The 10,992-nt window shown below is 33.4% G+C and overlaps 1 pseudogene; it reads left to right on the top strand.

Annotated features, from left to right (window-relative positions):
- Window positions 1-4,550: 4,550 nt before the first annotated feature.
- LOC139889020 (glucomannan 4-beta-mannosyltransferase 1-like) lies at window positions 4,551-7,754 on the top strand (annotated as a pseudogene).
- The last annotated feature ends 3,238 nt before the right edge of the window (window positions 7,755-10,992 follow it).

Here is a 10,992-nt window from a genome sequence, read left to right as displayed (position 1 = left end):
AGCTTTACGTAGATTATCAAATAATGATAATCTAAAATATCCTGTTTACACATGACCATTACATAATGGTTTACAATACAAATATGTTACATCGAAATCAGTTTCTTGAATGCAGTTTTTACACAATATCATACAAACATGGACTCCAAATCTTGTCCTTATTTTAGTATGCAACAGCGGAAGCTCTTAATATTCACCTGAGAATAAACATGCTTTAAACGTCAACAAAAATGTTGGTGAGTTATAGGTTTAACCTATATATATCAAATCGTAACAATAGACCACAAGATTTCATATTTCAATACACATCCCATACATAGAGATAAAAATCATTCATATGGTTAACACCTGGTAACCGACAATAACAAGATGCATATATAAGAATATCCCCATCATTCCGGGACACCCTTCGGATATGATATAAATTTCGAAGTACTAAAGCATCCGGTACTTTGGATGGGGTTTGTTAGGCCCAATAGATCTATCTTTAGGATTCGCGTCAATTAGGGTGTCTGTTCCCTAATTCTTAGATTACCAGACTTAATAAAAAGGGGCATATTCGATTTCGATAATTCAACCATAGAATGTAGTTTCACGTACTTGTGTCTATTTTGTAAATCATTTATAAAACCTGCATGTATTCTCATCCCAAAAATATTAGATTTTAAAAGTGGGACTATAACTCACTTTCACAGATTTTTACTTCGTCGGGAAGTAAGACTTGGCCACTGGTTGATTCACGAACCTATAACAATATATACATATATATCAAAGTATGTTCAAAAATATATTTACAACACTTTTAATATATTTTGATGTTTTAAGTTTATTAAGTCAGCTGTCCTCGTTAGTAACCTACAACTAGTTGTCCACAGTTAGATGTACAGAAATAAATCGATAAATATTATCTTGAATCAATCCACGACCCAGTGTATACGTATCTCAGTATTGATCACAACTCAAACTATATATATTTTGGAATCAACCTCAACCCTGTATAGCTAACTCCAACATTCACATATAGAGTGTCTATGGTTGTTCCGAAATATATATAGATGTGTCGACATGATAGGTCGAAACATTGTATACGTGTCTATGGTATCTCAAGATTACATAATATACAATACAAGTTGATTAAGTTATGGTTGGAATAGATTTGTTACCAATTTTCACGTAGCTAAAATGAGAAAAATTATCCAATCTTGTTTTACCCATAACTTCTTCATTTTAAATCCGTTTTGAGTGAATCAAATTGCTATGGTTTCATATTGAACTCTATTTTATGAATCTAAACAGAAAAGTATAGGTTTATAGTCGGAAAAATAAGTTACAAGTCGTTTTTGTAAAGGTAGTCATTTCAGTCGAAAGAACGACGTCTAGATGACCATTTTAGAAAACATACTTCCACTTTGAGTTTAACCATAATTTTTGGATATAGTTTCATGTTCATAATAAAAATCATTTTCTCAGAATAACAACTTTTAAATCAAAGTTTATCATAGTTTTTAATTAACTAACCCAAAACAGCCCGCGGTGTTACTACGACGGCGTAAATTCGGTTTTACGGTGTTTTTCGTGTTTCCAGGTTTTAAATCATTAAGTTAGCATATCATATAGATATAGAACATGTGTTTAGTTGATTTTAAAAGTCAAGTTAGAAGGATTAACTTTTGTTTGCGAACAAGTTTAGAATTAACTAATCTATGTTCTAGTGATTACAAGTTTAAACCTTCGAATAAGATAGCTTTATATGTATGAATCGAATGATGTTATGAACATCATTACTACCTTAAGTTCCTTGGATGAACCTACTGGAAAAGAGAAAAATGGATCTAGCTTCAATGGATCCTTGGATGGCTCAAAGTTCTTGAAGCAAAATCATGACACGAAAACAAGTTCAAGTAAGATCATCACTTGAAATAAGATTGTTATAGTTATAGAAATTGAACCAAAGTTTGAATATGATTATTACCTTGTATTAGAATGATAACCTACTGTAAGAAACAAAGATTTCTTGAGGTTGGATGATCACCTTACAAGATTGGAAGTGAGCTAGCAAACTTGAAAGTATTCTTGATTTTATGAAACTAGAACTTTTGGAATTTATGAAGAACACTTAGAACTTGAAGATAGAACTTGAGAGAGATCAATTAGATGAAGAAAATTGAAGAATGAAAGTGTTTGTAGGTGTTTTTGGTCGTTGGTGTATGGATTAGATATAAAGGATATGTAATTTTGTTTTCATGTAAATAAGTCATGAATGATTACTCATATTTTTGTAATTTTATGAGATATTTCATGCTAGTTGCCAAATGATGGTTCCCACATGTGTTAGGTGACTCACATGGGCTGCTAAGAGCTGATCATTGGAGTGTATATACCAATAGTACATACATCTAAAAGCTGTGTATTGTACGAGTACGAATACGGGTGCATACGAGTAGAATTGTTGATGAAACTGAACGAGGATGTAATTGTAAGCATTTTTGTTAAGTAGAAGTATTTTGATAAATGTCTTGAAGTCTTTCAAAAGTGTATGAATACATATTAAAACACTACATGTATATACATTTTAACTGAGTCGTTAAGTCATCGTTAGTCGTTACATGTAAATGTTGTTTTGAAACCTTTAGGTTAACGATCTTGTTAAATGTTGTTAACCCAATGTTTATAATATCAAAAGAGATTTTAAATTATTATATTATCATGATATTATGATGTACGAATATCTCTTAATATGATATATATACATTAAATGTCGTTACAACGATAATCGTTACATATATGTCTCGTTTTAAAATCATTAAGTTAGTAGTCTTGTTTTTACATATGTAGTTCATTGTTAATATAATTAATGATATGTTTACTTATCATAATATCATGTTAACTATATATATAACCATATATATCTCATCATATAGTTTTTACAAGTTTTAACGTTCGTGAATCACCGGTCAACTTGGGTGGTCAATTGTCTATATGAAACCTATTTCAATTAATCAAGTCTTAACAAGTTTGATTGCTTAACATGTTGGAAACATTTAATCATGTAAATATCAATCTCAATTAATATATATAAACATGGAAAAGTTCGGGTCACTACATTTTCAAGCTAGCTTTACTATCTGCTTGTGGGCTTGATTTGGGTCAAAGCATTACTGCTGTATGCTGAGAGGTCTCTTACAGATATAATTAAGAGAAAAATACTTAAAAATGTGTAGCGTTATACATTACTGTTTAGTAAAAAAAAAACAGCAAAAAAAGTATAAGGAACTCAGCCTGCTATTACAAAAAACTTTTAAAAACCAACAGGAACGAGCTTTACATAGTTAACGGACAATGAGTAAAAAAAGATTAGTTCACAAAATCCCTTCAATCTATGGATCTTTATAACACTAATCATATTCAAATGCCATAAATGCAATTAAAGTAGGCTTACATAACCTAACAACACAATTAGGCATCATATATACTAAGTACATGTTATAACTACACACAGTCTTAACGAAGCGTCCAATCAAACATATCTTCTTTAAAAGTTGTCCTTTAAGTGCATATCTTTGAATTTATTACGGTATAACAAAAATACATCCTTGATTCCTTATCTCCAACTTACGTGTGTACGATTTTAATGATCACATTAGTCGGTGAGACAGCTGTCAAAGAAGATGAAGAATTAAACCTTTGATGGCGTTGTCGAACATGAATGCATTACGTTAAATATGTGTTACACGTAAATGTCAACTAAAAATAGGTGTTTTCTACTCACCTCCCCTACATAAGCAGTACAATAAGACGACGAATTTCTCAATTACGACAAAAGTTCAGCAACTCATTTTAAACCTTTTTATATATAACTAGCCTTTTTAAGCTCTTTTCATTAAGATAAGCATGCAATTACACTAATTTAACATGTATAATCAGCTAACATGCACAAACAAGCAAATTATCTACTGAGAGAACATCAAACGCGAATAACCATTTAATAAACAAGATTCATATATTAAAGGCATTAACAAGAAAAGTTAACATTAACTTTAGAAATAAACAGGGTAAAGATTATTACCTTTATTAGACATACGTGAGTTGAATACTGTCATCATCATTGTCGGTGCTTCATGTAGCCTGTGGTCATTTTAACGGTTCACTCAATGCACCGGGTCGTCCACCTAAGCTCAAATACGTGTTCAACCAAAACTGTACCCATTTCTATTTAAGACAAAGTTTCGAATTTTTCAAAGTACCTCTTCCTATATCTTTCTCTAAAGCACTTAAACCATGAAGAACTGGTTTCTTGCAGAGCCTGAAATGATGGGTGGGACCCATGATTTTACGGGGAGTTTTACTGATGTGTGGCAGAAAATGAGGGTGACATTTGTGATACCACCATTAACAATTGCAATTTGTATATGTGTCGTGATATCGGTGATGATGTTCATTGAACGTGTATACATGACGGTTGTGGTTCTTTTGGTGAAGATAATGGGGGAAAAAAAGTACACAAACTGGAAGCACTTAAAGAAGATTTAGAACAGAACAGACGTTACCCCATGGTATTGGTTCAAATACCCATGTACAACGAAAAAGAGGTATATACATGTTTTAAACATATATTTATATATGTATATATAATATATATACTACATATGACTATGCCTGTTCGGGGCCTAAACGTCATTCATAATATAATGTATATTAGTCTATAAAAACTTTTGCTGATTTTGATGTTGAGTTGGTAACCGATCATCAAATGCATATTCATCGTATATCGGAAATTTCCATATACAAAAAGTATAAAAAATTAATTAACAGAACAAGTTACACATATGACGTATAATAGGTCACATCATTAAGATGAAAAATCTGCCTATACGAAACCACTAAAAACATTACACTAGGAATCAACAATCACGCTATCGTACTTAGTTTAGTAGTCTATATATCTATAATTTATGACACTGATAAACTAACTTTTGGTTTTATCAGGTGTACAAGCTCTTTATTGGATCTGTGTGTTCACTTAAATGGCCAGCTGATTGTCTCGTTGTTCAGGTTCTTGATGACTTCACCAATGAAGTCCTAAGGGTACTCACCCCTTTTATTAATTCAAATACAAATATATATATATATATATATATATATATATATATATATATATATATATATATATATATATATAAAATTGTAAGCAACTAACTAACTGCCTATATGCAGACACTGGTGGAATTGGAATGCAAGAAGTGGATAGAGAGAGGAGTGAACGTAAAATACGAGACGAGAAACAACAGAGATGGATACAAAGCTGGTGCTCTTCGTGAAGGGTTAAATAAAGATTATGTGAATGATTGCGAATTTGTAGTCATATTTGATGCTGATTTTCAACCAGATGAAGACTTTCTCATTAGATCTGTACCTTTTCTTCTTGACAATCAAGAACTCGCTTTGGTACAAGCTCGATGGAAATTTGGTAAACCTTACTGATTACTTTCGTATTCCTCGTGTTGAATATACACTCTAATATTTATTATTTTTAATATTTTTATATAATGATATTAATATTAATATGTAGTAAACGCCGATGAATGTCTCATGACTCGGCTCCAAGAGATGTCACTAGCCTATCATTTCGCTGTTGAACAAGAAGTTGGCTCTTCAACTTGCCAGTTTTTTGGGTTCAACGGTAAGTCGAAATTAAAAAAAACGCTGCCTAAACGAAAACAACTTTTAGAGAAATGTTACCGAATTATAATCACATTAGGGACCGCGGGTGTTTGGCGTTTGAAGGCAATTGAAGATGCTGGTGGCTGGAAAGATCGAACCACTGTCGAAGATATGGATCTTGCAGTTCGGGCCGGTCTCAAAGGGTGGAAATTTGTCTTCGTTGGAGACTTAGAGGTGAATTTTCATATCCAAAACTTAACCTTCGATACATAATCTATTATGCATATGAGCATATCGCTACGACAAATAAAAAGCTAAGATGCCTTATCACATAGGTCAAAAAAGAACTCCCAAGTACCTTCAAAGCGTACCGATTTCAGCAACATCGGTGGTCATGTGGTCCAGCTAATCTGTTTAGAAAAATGACCAAAGAAATCATCTTTTGTGAGGTACAACATCATCAATCATCGATGTTTTCCTTACCTCAGTGATACATAATTTGGAACTGACGTAATACATCGTATATTATATGCAGAGGGTATCGGCCTGGAAGAAATTTCATGTCATCTATGCTTTTTTCTTTGTGAGAAAGATCATAGCACATTGGGTTACCTTCTTTTTTTACTGCGTAGTTATCCCGATAAGCATTATGGTACCTGAAGTTCATCTTCCTAAACCTATTGCCATATATATACCAGCAACAATTACACTTCTGAATTCTTCATGCACCCTAAGGTAATACAACTACAGAACTACAATCCTTACTATTGTTTAAAAGGTTAAGTATCTAATAACATAATCAACTTCACCAAGATTCTATCCACTGTCGTAGAACTCGGAATTAATCGACGAGTACTCGGTTTTTGCAACTCGGGGAGTACTTGGTCAAACTTGGCCATACTCGGAATTACTCGGAAAATCGGTCAAAACTATTGATGACACGAAAAATCAGTCAAAATGGGTCAGAGTCAAACTTGGGATTACTCGGAAAATCAGCCAAAACTAGGGATGACACGGAAAATCAGTTCAATTTGGTTAAAAATCGGTCAAAAAAAGTCAAAGTCAAACTTGGTCAATATCCGAATTCTGCCCGAGTTGCCGAGTACTACCATAAAAGTCCCGACATAGTACTCTCCGAGTAGCGAGATTTGCAACATTGGTATGCATTCAACTATAAAAGTTTCAATAGCACATATCAAACTTTCAATAACTGTTATTGTCTGTATATGATCTCTTCTACTGTGTGCACCACTCTCAAAAACTTAAACTTGGATATACACAACAGAAATTTGGGAGAAGTAAATTTCAGAAAGAAAAAAAAACCTAGAGAAAATATTAACAGCTAAAATCACGTATTTTTTTAAGGTCACTTCATCTTCTTGTATTCTGGATCCTGTTTGAGAACGTTATGTCTTTTCATCGATCGAAGGCAACAATTATAGGACTTCTAGGAGCCAACCGGTCAACGAGTGGGTCGTGACCGAAAAGCTTGGGAATGCAACAAAGCAAAAAAGCAACATCCAAGCACCAAAGAAAAAACGATCACGCTTTGGAGAAAGGTAAAAACATGTCACCTATATCTAGTTGAATCTAATTTAGCAAGCGCATAATAATACTAATACTAATACTAATACTAATACTAATACTAATACTAATACTAATACTAATACTAATACTAATAAATACTATAAAACGAAAAACAGGCTTCACTTCCCAGAGTTGCTAATGGGATTGTTCCTGCTATATGTCGCATGCTACGATATTATATTTGGTAAAGACCACATGTTTGTTTATTTGTTACTGCAATCAGGTGCATTCTTCACTATCGGAGTTGGGTACGTGGGCATATCCACCAACTAATACCGCACGCTCTTTATATATCCAATACAAATAAAGCTCATAGCTTTCTATGCAAATTACTATAATTACAATAAGTTGTGAATACCACATATCAACACAAATTTGTACTGTTAATAAAGTGTGTTATTTTGTAGTTTATTAGTCCATATATGTTATACAATGATTGTTTCAACTGTCATACAACAGAGGTGTACTTTGCAGAGTGATCCACATTTGTGCAGATAAAAAATGATTACAGCAAAACATTGCAGCTTACATAGATAGCTAACACTATACGATTCTTGATTATTAGGTTTGTGCTAGTAGTATTAACTGATTTTATTTCTTGATTAATTATAACTTGAAACTATGAACAATAATACATAGAATTGACTAATTTTAGTTCATTAATTATAACTTGAAACTATGAACATTGAGAAATACACTACATTAAGCAGCAAAATTAGGGAGATATATGTTAACAAGCTAAATAACCAAAATGAATTGAATGGAAATGCGATTTTTGATCTAGAGGTAAACAGATATAGTTAAAGTTATTTTGTGAACAGTATGTAAAATAAATATGAAAAGGTAAATGCAAATGAACAGGATTAATGATGGTAGAAGAAGTAGGCATACCAGTGAAAATCTTCATTCCAAATCGCTTGTGATTTAGATAGAGAAAGATCTAGGGTTTAAGAATCTCTTTCTCTTCTATACATTAAAATTTGACCATAACTAGTGGGATCCGGCAAGCGCCATGCGGTGGGGCTTCCTTCATATTCATATTTAACGTATTTAACGTAAATTTATGTATTTACAGAAGGGAAAACGACTCATGTGTTAAGCGCCGTTGTAGGTGTCGTGTTTTTTAAAAACTATCCGGTTCGAACGTAGTTAATTTCGTTTTGTTGATAAAAGTATTTCGAGTTTAACGGTGCTGTCGAAAAAATTTAACTCACGGCGAGTAGGAAGATACGGGCTGTCGTTGTGTTTAACGTTTTTTAAATAGTGTCCGTTTCGAACGTACTTATTTTCGTTTTGTTCATTAAATTATTTCGAGTATGACGCTGCTGTCGAAAAAATTTAACTCGCGGCGAGCGGGAAGATACGGGTTGTCGTTGTGTTTAACGTTTTTTAAAAAGTGTCCGTTTCGAATGTAGTTAGTTTCGTTTTGTTCATAAAAATATTTCGAGTTTAAGGGTGTGGTCGGTGAAATTTAATTTAACTCGGGGCGAGGAGGAAGATACGGGCTGTCGAAGTGTTTGGGTGGAGTTTTTATTTTATTTGAGGGATTTTATGTTTTACCCCCTGGAGTTAAGGGTAGTTTTTATAAGTTAGTTATAGTTGAGGGGGGTTTCTTGCAGTTTTTGGGTGGGAGTTTAGGTGAATGTCGTTTTGACCCGTTTTTAAGTTGGGGTGGGTATCAAACGACGAAATTCCCCACCCTTTTTAGTAATATAAGGGTTAATTGAAGAATTAACTTTTTTTTCAGCGAAAAATTAGAATATATTATAACAAATAGGATAATTCATCAAAAAGATGAAAATCCTAAGATTACAAATAAAAAAATGCCTAAAGGCACACAAAGACAACCTAGAGAAGTACAACTAACCAAATACCCTAAAGGAACAATAGAAAGTACTCTTAAACTAAGATTACAAACAGAATGAATTCATACTTGAACAGTTGACAATAGTTGACTTGAAGATAATAACTAAGATAGAAAAGGATGGGCCAATAGCCTAGTTGGTGAATGACTCACTCTCCTTTAGGGGAGGTGAGGGTTCGATTCCCACTAGGTGAGGATTTTCCAAATAATTGGATCAAAAACCATTCTTACCGGGCTCAAATGATCCCTTCGTCCCACGCATGCGAAGATTGCAACAATAACAATGCAGGTTCGAATCTCGGGCCTGGCATGCTGTGGGGTAATTGGTGATGGTGTTTCGCCAGGCTCCAGTGGGCTACCGGGGACCGCTGGATGGGTTGACAAAATCAACACATGGCTAACATGTCCCTGCCGATACACATGTTTTTGCAACAAAAAAACTAAGATAGAAACACTTAATATCATTAAATTAAAGTGTTTTTGTTATGTATACAACCATTATGCTTTACAGTATTGTACAGTACAATACTGTAAAGCATGATGGTTGTGTACATAACAAAAATAAGTTGTGTACGTATCACTCCACTTAAATTAAGAGAGCCTCACACACCACACTTTTGTCTTATAAACTTACAGTTATATCCTTAAATTAATTTAGGGAGTCGAAATTATATTGTTATTTTAAACATAATTAAGTCTATAATAGATTATAGGTATACATGGATCAAAAAATGGTATGTGATAATCACCTCTCTTAAATTAAATAATTACATTTGATACCTCTTTTTTTTTAAAGCAAGAAACATGTTTTTTATTAATAACCAACTAAATACAAATGTACATATAGGGCTAGTCCTTCGTAGGTGTTTAGTTCGTCTATATTTTTGTTCGTCTTCTTTATCGATTGATGAATAAACTTAGTTATATGTTATCGTTATTTTTGCCAAAAATAAAAATAAAAAAATATAGGGCCAGCCCACATGGTTTAGGCAAAACCCAATTAGTTGATGACTATATACATGACAAAGCTATATGGCGTTTGGCTATAAATTACGAAATCTGCAACGATGTATCAATCGTTTAATGATTAACCAATTCCGAATCGTTGGGATGAATGTGTGACGAAAGACCCCGGATTAATTAGCCAGTGTCCCCAATCTATTGAAGCTCTTTTAAGTCTTTTAGAAATTCAATGATAACTTTGAGTTTGAATATCCGATATAATTTTGTTAGGAGACCACGCTTCATTACTATATATTTTACAATTTCTATACTTCCAAATCGTGTAGCTACACGTCCATTTAGTAGCTTGCCAAATCGATTTTCCCATGGAACTGCTTGATATGCCTTGATCTTCTAAAAATGCGTCGTCAATACATGTGAGATATTGTGTGAATGAATGTTCCACCATTTGAGGAGTAGATCCCATATAATTTTGACCTTCGAGCAGATTACAAGAATATGATCGACTGTCTTGATATTTGAGTCACATAATGGGCATAATATGGGATCAAGATGGATTCCCGTTTATCTAATTCCATTCTCGTTCGTATCATTTTCATAGTAGCTCTCCAAGAAATGATTTCAATTTTGTGAGCAACAACTTGCGGATTGTTTCAGCGTCGATGGCAGCTGCGACAAATTTTTTCTCATCAATCTTCGAAGATAGCGCAGATGTGGTGAAAAGTCCAGTCGAGTCCAGGTTCCATGTCCAGCGATCGCAACTGTCATTTAAGGGATAAGTAATAATAAGTTTGTTAAGTTCGTTAAGCTCTGCCAAGGCTCGTCCTCGTGGAGGCCGAGCCCATTGCCAATATATGGTGTGTATCGAATTTGAAATAGAAATTCTTTCTGATATTGATGCTTCCTTGTTTGTCTCC

Source organism: Rutidosis leptorrhynchoides, chromosome 1, assembly GCF_046630445.1.
Source record: "Rutidosis leptorrhynchoides isolate AG116_Rl617_1_P2 chromosome 1, CSIRO_AGI_Rlap_v1, whole genome shotgun sequence".
Taxonomy (NCBI): Eukaryota; Viridiplantae; Streptophyta; class Magnoliopsida; order Asterales; family Asteraceae; genus Rutidosis; species Rutidosis leptorrhynchoides.
Note: the sequence above shows the minus strand (reverse complement) of the source record. Positions and strands in the feature narration are given on the sequence as shown.